General features: G+C 40.2%; 1 non-coding gene across 1 annotated transcript; it reads right to left on the reverse strand.

Moving 5' to 3' along the window:
- Positions 1 to 5,566: 5,566 nt before the first annotated feature.
- LOC148021514 (U6 spliceosomal RNA) lies at positions 5,567 to 5,671 on the reverse strand. Its single transcript, XR_015694515.1, has one exon. It is a non-coding gene; the product is annotated as a U6 spliceosomal RNA (small nuclear RNA).
- Between the last annotated feature and the right edge of the window lie 1,619 nt (positions 5,672 to 7,290).

A 7,290-nucleotide genomic window follows, 5' to 3' on the forward strand; every position in this document is an offset into this window, starting at 1 on the left:
AACGACAGGTAGATGATCACGGCTATGAGTCAAGTGTCTCAAATGTCCTTAGCAAGTTTAAGGATATGATGAAGCACTATATTGTCATGATTACTAAATAATAGAGAAAAATAGCTGTTGATGTCAATTTCCTTAAGAAGTAGCAGAATTTGATAGGTAGTTGACACCCTGAAGAGGATGCCCCCTCAAGATTCAGCCATAAGTGGTATGGCGGCCAACATTTCCTTAGGAATTGTCCAGATGTTAAATATGACATATGCGAAAAGTTTGCTAGTACCTGTTGGAGCAAGATTAGCTCTCTCCAACAAGGACATAAATAGCTAGGTTAAATCAAACCATCAACCGCAATGAAATAATCTCCAGCAAGATGAGGGACCAAAACAAATATTGCAAAGAAGGAAGGCTATTGTAGAGGAGTTGCCTAGTGGCAGTGGAGTCAACCTTATTGAATTTGTACATGTCAATGGCATTGCAGCTTCTAATCTACTAGTCATTACAAGATGTCAAAAGGGTAAAGAAGATGGTGACAAAGATAATGAAGAGGGAATTCCTAAGCAAGATGATAAGGATATGTTGAGAGTTGAAATTACCTGTATTTTTTGGTTTATTTTTGTTGTTTTTGAGGGCTGAATGGATGATTTCACATGATGATTGATTGGTTTGAAAGTTGTTTGAGAGTGTTTTGGATAATATGGAATGGTTTTGATAAGCTCATGATGTTTTTCAGTAGAGATAGGAGGTTCTATTATGTTCTATTGGAGATTTTGTTTGGTTCTGATAGCTTCTATTTTGCTTTTGTTTTGTTCTATTTTTCTTCTATATGGAAGGATGAAGTGATGATTGATGAAGTATGAGGTTGTTTGAAAGCTCATTGAACGGTTTTTTATGGTTTGGAATGGTTTTATTATGAGTTATTTGGTTCTAATGCCTTCTATTGACTTTATTGAAATCTTCTGTAACCCTCTATTGAGTTTCTGTAGAGCCTCTATTCTTGTTCTGTTATGTTCTATATGCCTCTATAAGTATTTTATTGGATGAGAGTGTAGTATGGGAAAGTTTTTTAGCCTTGGAAAGAGGTGATTTCAAGATCAAAAGATATCAAGGAAGTAGAAGAAGTAGCTATTGAAGACTCAAGAGAAGACTGGAGTGAAGTGACAGTATTGAGTTATGAAGAGTCACTGTAGTGGCCCTAGTGACCTTTCATATTAGACACACCTCTTGGGAGAGGTATTCATGACCAAATAAGAGTTATTATGAGTGATTATTGAGTATTTTAGTGAGTAGCTGATATACTATTGAGAGAGAGAGAGAGAGAGAGAGAGAGAGAGAGAGAGAGAGAGAGAGAGAGAGAGAGAGAGAGAGAGAGAGAGAGAGAGAGAGAGAGAGAGAGAGAGAGAGAGAGAGAGTCAATTCTATGAAAGATAATGTATCTATCTATGAGAGATTGTGAGAGAAAGCAATAATATCTTTGAAGATGAATTATATGTGATATATTTTCATTCAAAGTGTTGTATTTTTTTGTGTTTTTGTGGTCTATCAAAGAATTCTATGAAGAATATAAAGATCATGATGGATTTTGTTCAAGTTAAAGACATGGGAGAATTGTTTCTATGAAGGTGCGTGAAGATTTCTTGTTCCTGGTGTTCTTTTCTTTGTTGATATCATTGCAAATATGAAAAAGATATTTGTTGATGATACAAGATAGATTTTCTTGTAGTAGAATCCCTATTTTCTTGGTATCTCTCTTGGAGCTCCATGTTTTTGGTGCGCAACCAGGGAAAACTGCCACCATCAACAAGCATCAAAAGAGGCTGAAAATGAAGGAAATGGCATTGCCAAAAGGAGAAGAATTCAATGGATGCTTGCGAAATTCCTTCTACTACTAAAGAATTGGATATTCTCATTGCCAAAGCCACTTTCTACAAGAAGTTCATTCCACAATGGCAGAAACATATTACTATTATGATGCAAGCTCTATTTGGTGGACTATTTCCTCTCCCTGTTGAAGTAGTAGAGACATGCATCTTGGTGGCAAGTTGTTTGGGAACAAACTGAGGTGCAAAAACATAGAGAATGATCATCCATGGAATTTTAGCATTCATTGAGAAGTTTCCAGATATCATCAAGTGGAAAATCATGAAGAAGCTTCAGGAGTCGTGGATAGTGGAGGTTCACAAAAACAAGAAAGAAAAGAGTTGGAATTTGTTCATGGATGCTCAACACCAGGATACCTGGGACACATGATGCACTAACAATCTCATGTTTATCCAATTAGTAACCCACTAGAAGCTAGTAGATAGAGTGTTCTTCACAACATACACTATTGAAACCATCAGAAGAAGTTAGCATTACTATGATGATGGCACTACAATGATCCTTAGAAAAACGAGTTTTGACACTTTCAGAATGGAATACCTTCCCCTCTGTAGCGGTCTAAAAGCTAAATTCAAAGTCATTGAAAAGCACGAAGTAGAAAAAATGTTAGCAAGAGAGTCCTCCAAAGATTGAAGCCCCCTCTGATTCTGTTTTGTTGAGTACAGACCAACTGGGTGGAGCTAACTCCTTTATGAATGACACAATCAAGAGGCAAGCACTAGGATGAGTCTAGAGGTACATGAGAAGAGAGAAGGAAAAAATCAAAGCTGATAATGAGCTAGTAGCAAAAGCCTCCTTTGACACCCTAGCAACACTCTTTAGAGAAGTCCCCATGGTGACTCAAGGTCCCCTTCCTAGTCAGATCCGTCTTGGAAATATTGATGAGAGGCCAGCAAATGTAGTCACGTTGCCCATCTTTAAGGGAGAGTACAATGAAGACCCTGATCTTCATGTAGCAGAGTTTATGGTAGCATGTGTGGCTAACAATGCCACAACCCCTAAGCATTGGTTGGCAATATTCCCCACCACTTTCAAAGGCGCAATGTTTCAATGGTATGAAAGACAAGCAACAGGAACTTTTGGCACATGGGAGGTGGCCTTTCTCACTAATTCAGGTATGAAGATTTTGAAGAACGGATGCAAGAGGAGTTCATGAACCTAAGTCAGTCCTCTAGTGAACGAGTAGAAGCCTATGTCATCTCACGAATGGAATCCATACTGAAGAGATGAATCAACCATCATTTGGATGAAGGCATCCAGAAGGGAGTTTTTCTTAGAGACCTACAACCATAAGTTTGCAAGTTTGTGGAATTGAGAAGACCATTCAATCTACAAGCAGCAATGGAAGTACATGACTATATGATGAAGTTGAAGCAAGACTGTCGATTACCTCAGGAAGAGGAGTCTTATCTCCTCCCATGCCAGGAATGGCATATCCACAAAATGCAATCCTAGGGACAATTCCCTACCCCTATCCTCAGATGCAAATAGTGCCGCATTACATTGCACCGAATCCACAGTGTGGTTGCAGACAACAGTGCCTCAAATGATGGTTCAACCACAATAGCAATGGCCTCAGACAATTTTCCCGATGGTGACTCAACATAGTGGAATTCGACCAACTAGAATCAACAACCCCCAGTCTGAGAACAGGAGCTCTGAATCAGAACCAAAATAGAGGACCCTCTGGATGATCAACTCAACCATTATATGTAATGATTACAAAAGCTTCCTAAAATCTTAATACAAGTACTCCACGAGGTGAAAATTAGAAGGACTACCTATCAAATTCAGCTGTAAGCATCAATTAGGAGATTATGGATGTGATTATAGAACAGCTACAAATGCTAAATGTGAATACCACCAACATATCCACTCCTGCAGGAGGTGGAAGAGATGTGATGTGGTCTAATACATGGTGTGGAAAGTGCTATCAAGTGGGATTTAGTCACTGAATGTACCTGAAATCTAATCATTCATGGAGCCTTTTGTTCATACTATTTGAGAAGGAACCGTACAGAGGATATCTACTCTCTGAAGGAGATGCACGAAAGAAGGAAGAAAGACGAAGAAGCAAGATTCAACTTGCTATGTAGGACATTGGACCAAACCTAAGGAGTTCGTTCCTAATTTCGGTCCAAGGAGGCTTCCCTCTCAGAGTTACAGAGAGGACGACAGTCTGGTGTTGGCCAAAGATCAAAGGTGGAGTGTTACAGATGTGGAGAAAAGGGTCATATCTCACTAAACTATCCAAACCCTAGAAGGTCCATGGACTACAAACCCTTATTTAATCGTTGATGCAAAGGAGAAGGCCACACTGTAAAATATTGTCTAAGTCCCGCTCTTGTGAAAGCTACTCTTGATACCCAATAGAAGACCCACGAACCTACTTTCAATTTGGTGGAATTGGAGGTTTCCCACCTATCGACTATCCAAGCACATTTTAGCGGTCCATCGAGAAACGAATCTAAGCATCATTGCCCGACACTCCCATGGAATGTTCTGAGGTTTGTCGCTAGGGTTTCCCGAGCTGCCTCACAACAGAACATTCACGGCTAAATGCACTAAGATCGACCTTAAATCTGAGCTCCTAGGGGTCAAAGTCTCCTGACAGTATTCTAGTATTAAATTCTGGATAACCTACTTTACGTAGAGATACCCAATCCGAAGCAGACTCATGCCGCACTTGGTTCAAAGAGAATGGGAAATGAGAGGGATGTGCCGCTCAACCTCACTTGCCCATAGGGCATAGTCCCATTCCGGTCCCCTAAAATGGCATGAATCGGGTTCTAACCTAACAATACCTAAAGGTCGAACGATGGTAAAACTTTGTGAGAAGCCTTCCAATTCTCTAGGACCACCCTACTATAGGACAGACCCATCGAGGTTTCGCCCACCCGCTTCTCTTAATAGCTTTAGTTTTCTAATTAGGTCCTATCACATTTATGCGTGACATTCAAAATCAACTTCCTTAATTAAACCTTTTAGGGAATAGAGTTCGTTTGCGTAATTTACATCACAAACACGAATACAGAGCAAGCAGTCCTTTGACAAACAAGTTCAAACACATTCCTTAACTTATCTCAAGTTAATCTTTGTCTCCTTCCCATACACAAGAATATTATATCCCTTCTGTCCACCAATAGAAGCACCTGGTCCAAATCACATGGCATCTTAATTTTCATCCAATATGTAGAATAGGATCTTCCAACGCCCCAGACATTGGGCTCACGGCAATCTACAGCTCCATTCCGGACTCGGCATGGGGTGTCTAGAGTTCCACTCCCAAGCATCCTAGAAGTGAGACATAACATCCGTGGTTGGCCTTTTCACCACTCGACCTTCAGCTCATGAATCGAGCAGTGCCCTCTCAGGTTGAAATGCGGCGTGACCTTGGAGATAATCCACCCACACAAAATATCATTCCTTAATTAATCCAATTAAGAACCAAGCACAATCAAGGCAATCATCTTAATATCATTTTATAGGAAAACATTCATTTACTCCTCATGGCAATTTGTCATCATAGGCCTAGCCATGCGTTTACCATCAAACACAAGCACTTGGAGTAATAATCTAGATCACATCCCAATACTCAGTTTAATGCAATGGCATTTAGAATGTTATTCGATCAATCAACAAAAACAATGCTATCCTTTTCCTATCAGATATCTCCGAAGAGACATCTGATAAAAATTTGGACAATTTCTCGATTTGTGTGTGCCATCCTTGCACAGGGGCCATGCTAATCTTCTCTATATCTTTCCAATTTTATCAAATGTAACATGCCCACCACCTATTGGTTGTCCAAGCACGTTTTAACGATCCATCCAAAAACGAATCTAAGCATCACCTCCTGGCACTCCCATGGAACATTATGAGGTTTGTCATCTAGGGTTTCTTGAGTCTGCCTTGCAACAGAACATTCACGTCCAAACCCACTAGGATTGACCTAAAATCTGGGCTCCTAGGGGTTAAGGTCTCTTGACAGCATTCTAGAGTCGGATTCTTGACAACCTACTTTACATAGAGATACCCAATCTGAAGCAGATTCATGCCGCACTTGGTTCAAAGAGAATGGGAATTGAGAAGAATGCGCCGCTCAACCTCCCTAGTCGTAGGGCATAGTCCCATTCCAGTCCCCTAAAACGGCATGAATCGGGTTCTAACCTAACAATACCTAAAGGTCAAATGACGATAAAACCTTGTGAGAAGCCTCCCAATTCTCTAGGACCACCCTGCCATAGGATAGACCCGTCGGGATTCCACCCACCCGGTTCCCTTAATAGTTTTAGTTTTCTAATTAGGTCCTATCACATTTATGTGTGACATTCAAAATTAGCTTCCTTAATTAAACCTCTTAGGGAATAGGGTTCATTTGCGTAATTTTCATCACAAACACGAATACAGAGCAAGCAGTCCTTTGACAAACAAGTTCAAACACGTTCCTTAACTTATCTCAAGTTAATCTTTATCTCCTATCCTTACAAGAGAATTGTATATCCCTTCCGTCCAATAGAAGTACCCAGTCCAAATCACATGGCACCATAAATTCCATCCAGTATCTAGAATAGGATCTTCCAATGCCCCAGACGTTGGGCTCACGGCACTCTATAACTTCGATATGGACTCGAAAAGGGGTGTCTAGAGCTCCACTGACCCCAAGTGTCCTAGAAGTGAGACACAACATCCGTGGTTGGCCTTTTCACCATTCGACCTTCAGCCCGTGAATCGCGGGTTGAAACACGGCGTGACCTTGGAGATGATTCACCCATGCAAAATATCCTTCCTTAATTAATCCAATTAAGAACCAAGCACAATCAAGGCAATAAGCCTAATATCATTTTCCAGGAAAACATTCATTTACTCCTCATGAATTTGTCATCACAGACCTCACCATGCATTTACCATCAAACAAAGAACTTGGAGTAATCATCCAGATCACATCCCAATAATCAGTTCAATGCAAAGGCATTTAGAACATTATTCGATCAATCAACAAAAAAAATGCTATCCTTTTCCAAATATTGCAGGAATAGTCACGATAACCTTTCCATCGTGTATTTGCTCTCCCCCTTGGGATCAAGAGCTGTTCCATGCAAAATTTACTTAACACACCCTTCTTTCGACTAAGGCATATGTTAAGGTTTCAAACACTGTATAAGACATAAGTCCTATTAAACATTTACATTGATTGATAACCCATCCTTCTTCATAGCAAGTGAAATGACCTAGGGTTTCCTAATTCATGAGCCCTTCATTTGCCCTGGAGTTGTTGTTGCATCTAGCCCAATCCTGAATAGGTTCGATGGACATAGTCGCTATCGGATGGATCTCAAGGCATCATAGTTTTAGCCTAATGAATGTTGTTTGTACTAGCTACGCATACTTCAAGATCCCAATGAACTAATATTT

The sequence above is a fragment of the Lygodium microphyllum genome, chromosome 17, assembly GCF_053477565.2.
Source record: "Lygodium microphyllum isolate KBCC chromosome 17, Lygodium_microphyllum_v1.1.10, whole genome shotgun sequence".
Taxonomy (NCBI): domain Eukaryota; kingdom Viridiplantae; phylum Streptophyta; class Polypodiopsida; order Schizaeales; family Lygodiaceae; genus Lygodium; species Lygodium microphyllum.